This window comes from Chenopodium quinoa, unplaced genomic scaffold (assembly GCF_001683475.1).
Source record: "Chenopodium quinoa cultivar QQ74 unplaced genomic scaffold, ASM168347v1, whole genome shotgun sequence".
In the NCBI taxonomy this organism is placed as follows: Eukaryota; Viridiplantae; Streptophyta; class Magnoliopsida; order Caryophyllales; family Amaranthaceae; genus Chenopodium; species Chenopodium quinoa.
Window position 1 is genome coordinate 1447020 of NW_018745569.1, and position 13036 is coordinate 1460055.

The window sequence follows — 13036 nt, forward strand, 5'->3', positions numbered from 1 at the left end:
AAGCCTAAAATAGTATAGCTATCCTCCCTCAAAAATCGACCCTTTTGGATACGATTCAACAAAGTTCCTTCCGACAAATTTGCATGCCAATCTTTCACATCACCTAATGATTTAAGCATCGCGATTATGGATGAACCAACAGTTTGCTGGCACTCAGTCACATCATCAAATTTTGGATTTTCACTCATTTCAAACAAGGTAAAAACATTACTCACATCCTCAATACATTGTCCTTCTCGATGATGAATTTTCATCCATACCCACTCATAGAAAAAAAACCGTCGCTCCCAAAACCAAAGACTAGGATGATCGGCAATTAGTTGACGATTGGCTTTTAGGTTTCGAAAATCTCCCATCAACATTTGAAGATGTTTCAACTCACGTGTCAACTCTTCACCCTCAAGAATCATATTGAATATCACCCCACTCAAGCGCATCAAATCTCTCTCTATCGATTTTCCATCCTCCTTATCACCTCCACTAGTATTTTGGTAAACCAAAATACACTCCAAATAGCCGTCCGGATACCACCTCTTTGATCAATCTCTTTCTTAAAGAGGAAGTTCTCTACATGGTGTAAGAAACCATGGTATTCTCCCTTCTCATGAAGTCTCATCACAGCCTTTAGCATACTTTCTACCACAAGCCTTGTATCCTCAGAAAGTCTCCTACAATCCCAACCAATGATATCATCAACTTGGTTCGATTTTCTGATTTCAGCTGAGTTCCAAACATTGTGACGATTATCCCAATGTGAATGATTTTTTTTTGTTTTCAACCAATCGACTAAGGTAAAGTCATATGCTTTACACATTAGGATTGTTTTCTGGGAGGTATCAAACCCGTCAACGACAAAATCATTGGATTGGTACGTCAATATGTGTTGATCGTACAAACCGTGCAACCTCTCATAAACCGGAAAAATTGACTCTGAATGTAAATCCCTAGACCGTAAGAGCATGGCTGCCTGGTTAGAAGTCTCAACAGGAATCTCCATAGTATCAGTAGCCCCTAGGGCAGGTGCAGAAGCAGTGGCAAGTGCAGGAGCAAGAGCAGGTTCAGATTCAGGTTCAGTAGCAGTGGAAGCATCTGGAGAAGCCAAAGTAACCTGTGAAGAAGTCCCAGACCCAGTAGTTTCACATCCAACTTTTTTACCCTTGGTTTTTTTCTTAGCACCACTGACAAGCTTACCCTCAGACTGGGTATCCTTACTTTCTTGTCCTTCAGCATCCCAAATCTTATCCACCAATTCATTGAAACCAGCAATTAATATACTTTCTAAAGTTAAGTTCGAAAGGTCAGGAGTAGGACCCTCTGGTCTTGGCATGAATTGAAGTAAATCAAAAGGAGCTTGCGGCTGTGGTGCAGCTTGTGGCTGTGGTGGAGGTTGCGGCTGTTGGATGGGTGACTCCGAACTTTCTCCTTGGCTTTTGTTGCCTTTGTTATGCCTCTTCTTTTTCCCCATAACCTAAATCAATAGAAATTATATGAATATTCAGTACATAAGTTCAAATTATTGATTACAAATAGATTACACATAGAAAAATGAAAAAATAAAACTACAGAAGCATTCTTCGAGTATATCTCAAATTCATTATACATCACTATATCTCAAATTCATTATATATCACTATACCACAATGGCACAATCTACAATTTTACATTATATATCATTATATCTCAAATTCCCAATCAAATTAGCATTTATCATTTACCAATAACTCAATACGACAATAAGGCAAAAAGGCAGCAAGGCACTAGTCACTTAGTCAGGCATTCAGGGTCTCAGGCAGCAAGGCAGTTAGGCACTAGGCAGCAACTCAACAAGACAACAAATGCAATTAGACAAAAACTAAAAGACAACATTCAGTCATTCACAATTAGTCAATAAGACAATTTCTGAATTTCGACAACAATCACAACATTCACAAATTACAATTAGACAATTTCAACAACATTCACAAATCACAATTAGACAATTTCGAGTTTTCGACAATCGACAGCAATGAAATTATGAAAGACAGAAAGACAGCATTGTCGCATACTCGCATTGAGCATTCACAATCACAGATTCACAGCAAGCCAGCAAGGCAGCAATAGGCATTAAAGGAAACCGGAAAGGCAAGCTCACCAGACACCAGGTCGACTGGTAGAGGCCGTGCCGCCGTGAGCCGATTGATCGAAGTGCCGTATGTGATTGCGGTATGGTGAAGGACTGAAGCGTCACGGACTGATTGATTGAACGAAGGTGGCCGGTGAAGGACGACTAAAGGCGGAATGCGTCACAGACTGAAGGTGGCCGGCGGGCGGCGGCCGGCGATTGGCGAGATTTAGGGGAGTCAGGGTTCTAGAATTTGGGGGAAAAGCGGAAAACTGTTCGTGATAAACAGTATTGTAGAAACCAAAAAGGAAAAAAAAAATAAAGTGTGATTGTGAGTAATGGGATTTGAACCCATAATTCCATATACAATGTGAGGTAAAATTACCGCTAGGCTGCACCTTTACTTCTTGACATTTACTACACAGATATTTTATAATAAAAATAGTAATAATAATAATAATAACATGGAAATTTTGACTTTTAATACCACTAAAACACTCATGTTTCACTTTTGCTACCTCTTAAAAATTTCATTTTATTTTGCTATCACCTAAAATCACATAATTTAAATTTCACTACCACTTAACGGATTCCCGTTAAGTTTATTCAAAAATAAAACATAAAAAAAAAAACCAGCCACCCTCAACTGCCCCCCCTCCCGTCAGCCACCCTCCCCCCTCCCTCTTGTCGGCGGCCGGCGCTTGGGCGAACGCCGGCGACCCCACCCCAAACCCTTTCCCCCACCAACGAACGACGATGATGATGATTGTATGATTGTAGGGGGGGTCGATTCGAACAAGGGGAAAATCGAAAAATTTTAACCTCTAATTCGACAAGTTGTGTCGAAATTGATTGAGGGCTTTGTTTTCTTTAGATTTCAATTGCAAAATCATGTAGATAATTGTTATTTTCGTTTTGAAATCAAAGAGTTTGATTCAAAAATTTTAAAAACCCTAACTTTTTCCCCAATTTGATTTTGAATGAAAATCATCATATTAATTCAATAAGATTAAAAATTGATACCAAAATCTTGTTTTGGGATTAAAATCGAACATCAAACCGCTAGAAAATCCTAATTTTGATTCGAAATTGTTCGAATTTTTTGGACTCGGTTTTCTTGTTCGTCGCGGCACCGTGGCAAGGCGTTTGTTCCTAGTTGCGCGGCATTCAAGTGGGCGTTGGCTGGTTGCGGTGGCTAGGCGTTTTCAAGCGTCGACGTTGGTGGCTGAAAGTATGTTCCTGGCTGCTACGTTGGCTGCTGCTGCGTCTGTTCATGGCTGTTGCTGCTGCTGCATTTGTTCATGGCTGCTGCGTTGGCTGGGGAAAGGGGAGGGGAAGGGGTGGGGATCCGCCAAGGGGGATGGCTGGGCTGGTGTGGTTGGAAGAAGAGATGCGGGCCAGGTGGCTGTGGGGTGGAGGGGGAGTGGCAGGGGATCGGAAGGGGATTGGTGGCTGGGGAAGGAGGAGAGAGAAAGGCAGGGTTGAAGTGGGGCCCACAAACGGCAATAGTAACAGATTTCGTGAAGTGGTAGCAAATTTTAACATATGTGGTTTTAGGTGGTAGCAAAATAAAATAAAATTTTAAAGAGGTAGCAAAAGTGAAACAGGAGTGTTTTAGTGGTACCAAAAGTGAAAATTTCCTAATAATATAGGTGGCAGTTTCCAAGTCGTTTTCAGGTCACTTTGGAGGCTATTCGCAGCGTATGTTTGTTTGTTTTATTTGGTTGTTTTTGTCTCGTATTGGCTTTGTTGGTGTTTCTTGCGGCTTGGGTAGTTTTGGTGGTGCATGTTTGTGTGTAGCTATGTCGGCTGCCGCTGTGAATTGAAGTTTCATTGTCCCTTTGTGGGTCTTAGTGGTTGTCAAAATGGGATTGGAAATGGCCTTACTAGAAGTTCTCTAATCAAGCATCTTAGTGATCGTCATTGTTGTATCGGTGCGCGAGATATCACCTGACATTCTCTTACTTCTAATTTGGCTATTTTCGTCATTGTTGTATCGGTGCGCGAGATATCACCCGACATTCTCTTACTTCTAATTTGGCTGTTTATATTGAAGCAGAAGTTACTTTTACGCTTATGGGGATTTGGTTATGTGGGTTTGCTACAAAACCCATACGCTTCGTTCTAAATGTCGTCATGGTAGGGGTGAGGATGTACAAAATATTCATTGCTTTTTTTTTTTTTTTTTTTTTTTTTTTTTTTTTTTTTTTTTTAAAATCTGCTTCTATAATAATTCAAGGTCACCATGGAGATTTTTTTTGTTTTTTCATCTCTAATACATAGTATCATATTTATGTGGATTACTATCAGTGATTAGTTATGAATATATTTTTTTTTCTTGATTTTTGATTTTATCTACTTCGTATTACTTAATTCCCTCGATTTTGTTGATAAATTTTAAGGTCTGTATTGTTTAAAAGAACAGGGTTATGATTTTAAACAATTTGCATGGACTCGGTCTAGATAACATTACTGTGTTTTGTGAACCAAGCCTATCACATGTCTTTTACCCAAAAAAAAAAAAAATTAATTTGGTATAATCACTTTTTAATCATCTTTAATTTGATATAATCACTTTTAGAACTATAATAAGGCTTTAGATTATATGATCTAATCTCATAATAACTTTCTATTTTATGTACCACCTTTTCTTCTCTCCATCACCATTCACCACCAATACTATCACTCGGATTGGCAGAAGATTCACTTGCAACACAAGTAGATAGCGAATTCCCTTCAGATAGGTTAACATCCTGCAAAACTGCCTAAGGATACTCTCCCTTAGCAAATTATGAGACACATTGAACTGCTTAAGATTATCAATCTACAAACTGATATTGAATCTGTCAATTGATTTAGCAAAGTAAAATTTGACTAACAAGAGAGCAACATTAGTACACTTGTTTTGAAATCTTAAATGCTAGGGATTGGGAGGGGTAAGTAAGAGACATACTACGAGTAATGACTAATGAGTAGTGAGCATGTAAAATACTTGAATACTGAAGAGGAGGGAATCCAAGCCAGAAGGATTACATTAGATAGAGTAGAGCTTCCATTCCCAATACAAAAGTCGAAAGTGAACAAAAGAACAAAATGAAGTTTTCCCCACCTTTGAGATTAGATCTGTACAATCAACTTCACAAAATGCCCTAAATCTTCCGTCAAGCCTAATTGACACAATCAGACTACCTCTCAAATAGTTACCCAGCAGACTATAGTGGTACTACAAAATATAAGCCTTCTCTGGTGACTATTAGGATCAAAAACCCTTTAACTGCAGACCTGTTTAACATCTTACATTACTCGGTATCTGACTCTGACTCAGACTTTAGCTCAGGTTCAGGCTCGGAATCAATATTTTCATCAGCATCCGAGTCATCATTCTCCTGAAACCTGAAGAACCACACCACCAACAAATACATCAGCTCTCCAACTGCAGTTCAGTAAATCAATAAAAGGCCAAGGGAAGGGGGAAAAAATAAAAGTACCTGAAGAAACTACTCTTATCACACAACACATCATGTCAAAAATTGAAATAGCAAAAAAATATTCTTACAAATTGCTTACAGAAGTTCAAACTAGATCTATGAAAAAACATAGTTTTGTACTTTGTGTGATTGTATATTACATGGCAACGTTTCTAAGGTCAGTTAAAACAAAGGCAGAAAGTAACATTATTCTGTCTATAATCACAAAAGAGAGGGAAAGAACATAAAACCCATGCGATGTAATTAGCATATCCTCATTACTTTAGCCCTACAAGAGATCAGTTTTGTGTGATTATGAATTATGACTGGCAAGTTTGCCCTTAACTTGCTCTTCACACACTAGCTTATGTATATCAGTCACAGCTCACTTATCTCTGTTTATTATTTCTTCTCAATTTAATCACTTAATTTCTCTTCCAAAAAAAAAACCCCTTTTGTTTTCTCAAAATCTAATTTGACAATACCTAATCAGGAATCCAGTCCTGACAAGACAGAACTGGCGTCTTACAATAAATTCAAGGTATTCAGCTGGTCCGACTTTTTTCTTTTTTTTTTCTTTCCCCTAAAGCGAAATGTGCTTCATTAGGGATTGAACCAAAATGCTGCAAGTGAGTGGGTTTATCTTTGTCTTTTTCACTTTTGTGAGTGTATGCAAGTGGGGTTAATGGTAATGACATGATACCATATAAGAAAATGGGGCAATTTTTAAGGGACATTTTAAAGTGGAATACTCTGTATGTGACAAACAAATAGGGAGGAAGGGAGTAATTATTAAGAAACAAAGATCCAGTTATCTATAAGTAACTTACCCTAAATTTTTTAAAGCCATCTTCACAGCATAAAGAGTCATTTTCTTCACCAGCATCAAGAAGAGAATTTATTAACTAAATATTGAATAGCATCCTTGACAATTGGTACTGTTGCAACCTGAGGTTACAATAGCAATAATAACACAAACCACAAACTGCAACTGACATACCTCCAACTTATCCTCCTCGGCCTTGTGGTTTTGAGGCAGAGCCCGGAACTCCCCAGCCAGGCGGATACACTCGCCAACATTCTCAGGGGATACAAAATCAAGCGCAACTTTTATGCATGACTGACCAACAGAGTTTCAACAAATTAGTTGAGCAACATCAAGGACAGACTCATCAAAACCAAACACCCCAAGTTCCTATCCAAGAGTTCAATACATGTAATAAATTCTAGATTGCTCATTGTCATTTATATGTTTGCATATATATTACATATTTAGAGATTAACAAACTAAAATCATTTAGAGACTGTATAAATTATGAACACAAATCAATATGAAAAAAAAAAAAAAAATAGCATACAACAAAATACACCACCTTCAAGTTTCTAACTTGATGAGGACATCCAGCTGGAAAAAAGACTGCCTCTCCAAGATTTTGAACAATGTCCAAGCCTCAATTCCTATAAAAATCAAACTAAATCGTGCAACCACTGGGATATCTACTCACAAGTGATGGAAATAAAATCCAGACCAATGAGATGCACTAGGAGAGACCGAGAGATGTCATTAAATATTGTGAACCTTACCATATTCTTCCTTCAGTTTCCTTTTGTGCTCCTCAGTAAGGTAAAATGTCTGATCATAAATAGGATGAATGACCTATTAATTGACAAAAACCAAAAGCAAAAGGAGAAGCTTAAGCAGGAAACATCAAGACAAAACCACAGATGACAATATTGTCAGACAACTCAAGGTAACATTTGATTTTGAAAAGTAATACGAAGTATACAATAAAAAGCCAACAAAAAGAACAAGAATAAAATATAGAGAAAAACGATTGTTTTACTACTCCTGACAGGCAAATCTTTGTAAATTTTGCCAATATGCTAGATAAAAGGCAAACAAGCTTCTTACGTTTAAAGAATACAAATAGACCTGCTTCAGCGGGTTACAATGAATATGCCTGAATTCTTGATAGTGTCTCCTCAAATATTCTTGTAGCTTAGGGACATCTTCTCTACGGAATATATCCCAAAGAGCACCTCCACTATGAGGTTCTGAAACTTCTAAGCCCTCAGACAAAGGAGCTGAAGTTTTTTTATCCTTAGTCTCCCTGCCTTTATCAGGAACACCTTCTTGAACATCTAAATCTGAATCCAAATTTTGTCAATGTTAGTTACTTTTCCATTGTCAACAATCTCAGCTTTAAAAACAACAGTGCAATCACTCAAATAATGATTGTTTAATGACTAATTACAAAATTCATCTTAACTTGATCATTACCAAGGTTTTTGCCTTCAGCAGAGAGCTTGGACAGCTCTGTTTCTTTTTCATTGTCTCCAGGACTATTGGTTCTCCTCTTCTTACTTTTATTGTGACCCCCACTCTTCAGAGTCTTCTTATGTTCAGCAGCAACATCATTACTCTTTTGTGCAGTTGTAGGCATATCGTGATCCATTTCAATGCTATGACATACTACACCTTCTTTACCACTCAGGTTCTGTGGAATTACGTTTACCTTTGTTCCTGCTTCAACATTAACCATTGTATCTGTACATTCAATATCTTCTTCTACCACCTTACCAACATGGGCAACATCATGATGTTTTTTCAACTCAGAACCTTCGCCCCCCTTGGAGTTTTTGGGTTCAACACCAAATATTTCCTTTTGTTCCTGGGCATAATGTTGCTTTTTTGATTTGGAAATGGCTTTGCGATTCACTGCAGGCACAACGACTTCTGTAGTATGTGCCAAGATATTGACCTATAAAACATAATTGCGATTAAGTACAAAGCCAAGGCATTTCAAACAGGACACAATCAGCACTAAATACAATCCTATACGGCTTAATTAGCTATACCCTCAATATTAAACAAGTTCCCTTTCAAAAGGCACCAATCTCAATAGAAAAATGCTATAGCTGAATAACACAATCGAGTTAATTGCGCCAACAGAAGGAAGAACTTACACAGTGCAAAAGCTATTTTTATTAAGGAAGTATAAAATAAGGTGAATAGATCAAGATCCCACACGACTATATAATTCCTTTAACAATTAATCACCAAATCCAGCCAAAGTAGAGCATGCAACTATTGTATAGTTCAAAGTGTTGCAAGTAAAAAGTACAGAGGAAGTGAGATTTTTGAGAAAAAAAAAAAAAAAAAATCTAACACACCCTACATTAGTGCATCAGAATTTAATAGAGTTTGTCAGGAAAATGTTAACAACACCCCCTACGGCAAACACCAACAGGGGGGGGGGGGGAAGATTCAAAAGACAGCCATTATGGAGTCTCAACTCTTTGACTTATAAATAAAAAATTGAAATTTCAAACAAAAGCAACAAAAAAGCAAGTCTAACAAAGTTAGGAGACAAGGACATAAAACACCCACAAATATAGAAAGACCATCATACAGCGTCAGACATATCACAATGAAGCTTCGTTACAGAGTCCCCACGACCCAATTCTTCAAATAGTCCATAAGCAATGTAGGTCTTTGGTCCCATGTCTTGCATCAAAGTTCCTTTAGGTAATTTGGTAGCTAGATTCAGTACTCCTTTCCGCGGATGTGTGTACTCCTTGAATGGCAACGCATGAATAAATTCAGCACCATGACGTGGCAAATGCTTCTCAAATTTACTCGTATGTGGCCAGTCTTTCAACTTCAATATTACAGGCCATGCAGAGCGATCAAATTGTCAATCGGAATACCCTTTAAAGAATTGATGAACATTAACATCAACCTGCAATTAATAACAGGGAAAAAATATTGAGAGACAACAGACTGAAAATGAAACCAAAATTATAAAGACAATCTTATAAACAACATCAAAATACTGTGGCCTATTTATAAACAGAATACCTTCAAACAGTATATTCTACTTAAAAACCGACTGAGCATAAATACTATCAGTATCAGGCATATAATAACCTGGTATTTGGACAGCAAAAAAATCAAAAAAGACAGCCATCATTTACTTCCCCTAGTGAGATTAAGGATAAAGCATCAGAAGTTTTTCTGGACAAAAAAGACATCTCAACTCAACAACTTGGTGCTTTCATAATTTAATACTACGTAGTATCACTTATTGATATAGCAGGTTGATTTGTAGTTTTAGCACCCAGGCTAAAATAATAACAATATTATAAAAATAAAAAAATAAAAAAAAGGAAACGAAAAAAATCTAAGACATAAACCCATCATCAAACCAAATGCGACTTATATTTTCTGTAAGTTAACAACTCAAGACAAGTAAAGGGAGAACAACAATCATTTATATCAATCAAACAAATTAATTTATCCTGACAGAAAATTCACCTCACACCAATCCAAACAATCAATAGCTTTCACATCCAATAACGTAGAATGCTTTGTATTCTTAATTTGTCGAACAGCACGCCACATGACCATAGGTTCCCAACTTAAGCCAGGGTGGTTTCAAGAACACTCCTGACGATTATTGGTTCTCCACGGACCCAGTGGCACTGAAAGTGTTTCAAGTCTCTATGTTGAATATCTCTGGCATCTGGACAATACAAATAATTGTCACTGGAATCTTTCCTGGAAGCACATTTCCGCATAATACTTCCACAGTCACCATCATATACAGAATCAGAACATGAGCACCCACTTAGAATTTGGGATGAATACTTATGACCCGACTTTGCTACTGCCTCCTCCGCTTCCTTTACCATTTTTGAAACAAAACCATCCGACAGGATAGAGTTTAATTCAAGCAGTGAACCACAACCCCCATGATCTGATGGGGGACGGCTTATGCTGCCATTTTATCCGCTTTCCATTCAAGTTTCCCTTATTTTTTACAGGTTGTGCCCCCAGAGACTTGCTTCCATTAGTTTTCTCTAATCGAGCAGGACCATTGGTGCCTGAAGTAGTTTTCTCTGATTCTAGATCAGATTTTTGACTTCTACTTCTTTTTTGGACAGGAGCACCCCTACCCCTCCACTAGTTCCTTTAGACTCTTCACCACCATGCAAATAATCAAAACCCCGGAAAACAAAATCCATTACCACCTCTTCACGACCCTGCAACTGTCCAGCACGAATTTCCCGGCAGCAAGTGAGACACAAATCATATTCACACTCTGGACAGCTTCTGAGGAAATCAGCAATTGAGGTTTTGCAGTTGTCACTGTAAAATACAACAAACTCATTCATCGAAGAGCAGTAATATCCATCTTGGACAAATAAAATACTTAATGCAAATAGCTTACCAGTATACACGCTCGTTTTTAGCAACAGATGCCATTTGCACGACAGCTTCAGACACTGATACACCTAAAACAAGTATACAATACTGAGCAACCCTACAGACCACTGATCCTTCAAAAAAAAAGATATAAGCCAAACATCGCTCTTCCGAATAAGGCCTGATAGATAAATAATACTTTACATAACATAGTTTTGAAAATTTAAGCAGTAAAATCTACGTAAATTGTCAAGGAGGCAGAAACCTTCAAAGCAAAAAGCCATGAATTCAATCAATATGACATCCATTCTTCCCTTTCAACACAAAATTTTAGGTGAAAAGAGCCAAATATCAAACACAATATTGATGAATTTGAACATCACCAATCTTTGAAGTACTGATTAAATACATTCTCGGGGAAATTGTACCAACCCAAAATCACCGACAACCAAAGTAGCTAGGACCAAATACAGAGTAAAATTTTTCAATATTAATATTTATCTCCATCCAAGAATTAGGACATGAGCCAGAGCTTTAGAGTTTGCTAGTTACTGTATAAACAAGACATTGAGTGATACAATGCAGCAAGGGTAAGACCTTATTAAGAAACTTCCAGAAATTAAAGGCACATCAACAATATATCAAATGAAAAAGCAAAAAAAAAAAAAAAAAAAAAAAAAAAAAAAAAAAAAACTCCTGAAACAATAATATTCTGTCAGCTAATCAAGAACATTGACCTCCACAAAGTAACCCCGGAGTTAAATACTCACAAAGTTGCTTCTAATAACTGCTCAAAAATATTGTTCATATAATCACACGAAAATGACAAATTACTAACAAAAAAAATGGAGGCAACTATGCCAGCCAATTTTACGAGAGAAAAAGATGTGATACCCTGAATTTTGGCCTCTATTTCCTTTTCCGTCATCTGTTCATGGTTTATCTCCTTCAGATATGGAAGTATAGTTATCAATGTGTTCATGGAATGATCAAACTTTTCTTTATCTCAAACTCCAAAGGTATCTCGCATTTGATTCTGCAAAGTAATCAAGATGTAAATTTAAAATATGTATTATTAACAGGAAAGCAACCTTTCACAGAGTTAATGGTAGAAAAGACACCTTAATAGGTCCCTCCATCCGCAAGCACGTTTTGCAGTTGCAATTATGAAGGCAATTTGCTCCTCTGTCATTCGTGGATACCTGGTTCGCATAACAGCATCAGAATTGTTCCAATATCCTCTATTCATGCGGGACATTTTATAAATGTTTGTCAAAGAACCAACAAGCATAGCGTGAATGTTGTTGAGGAACCCAAGGCCTCCGAAATTCATGAAAAAAATTAAACGGCAGAATTTAGTTTTATGATTCATATTGGACATCGTCTTTCTCCACCACTTTCTTCTTTCCCTTCTTTCCACGGCTTTGCTTACTTACAACCGCCTCGCCATCATCCCCGTCCCCATGCTTCTCATCACCATTTTCACAAACACCTGGTGTGCTCTTCTCTGCCCTTTTCTTCTTCCCACCAATTGGCTTAGTGTCAACCTCTGTACCATTATCCTCCTCCTCTTCTTCTTCAACACCCTTAACATCAGCCTTATTGCCCTTCGGTTTCCTCCCACCCTTTCGCCGTTTCAAGCTCTTCTCCTCCATCTCATCTTCCTCAAAATACACGCGCACTGCATCATCTTCTCCATAATTACTCTTACGCGCACCGCTACGCTTACTCCTCCTAGCCAAACCATTGTCATCACTAACAATTACTTCACTATGATGTCCTTTCTCCGCATCATCTCGAACCCTTTTCTTCGAAACTTCAGCTTCCCCTTCTCCATCTTGCTCCAATTTTACTTGGTTTTTCTCTGAATTATCTGGGCTTTCCTCCGATTTTTCTGGGGTTTTCTCAGGATTTTCTTCTACAACTTTTATAATCCTCTTACGACCCCTTTTCTTAGGAACTTTATTTTCTGCATCCTCTTCTCCATCTTGCTCCAATTTTAACTGGAAGAAATTTGGTTATAAATACTATGGGTATGTTTGGTTATTAAAGTTTAGATAAAAAATGAGCTTATTTGACCAATTTAGAGTTTTGATTTTGTAGAAGTATTTGGTAAATAGCTTATTAGGCTCAAAAAGCTCTTTGTTGAAAATCTAGTGGTGCTACCCAAAGTCTTAAATGAATAGTCTGAAAGCGATCGTACGAGGCCACAATTCACTCAACACGACCTTCCCGGTGAAGAAGAGCTTTTTGAAATTA

General features: G+C 37.6%; 1 pseudogene; it reads right to left on the minus strand.

Moving 5' to 3' along the window:
- Nucleotides 1–4315: 4315 nt before the first annotated feature.
- LOC110716371 lies at nt 4316–11997 on the minus strand (annotated as a pseudogene).
- Nucleotides 11998–13036: the final 1039 nt, after the last annotated feature.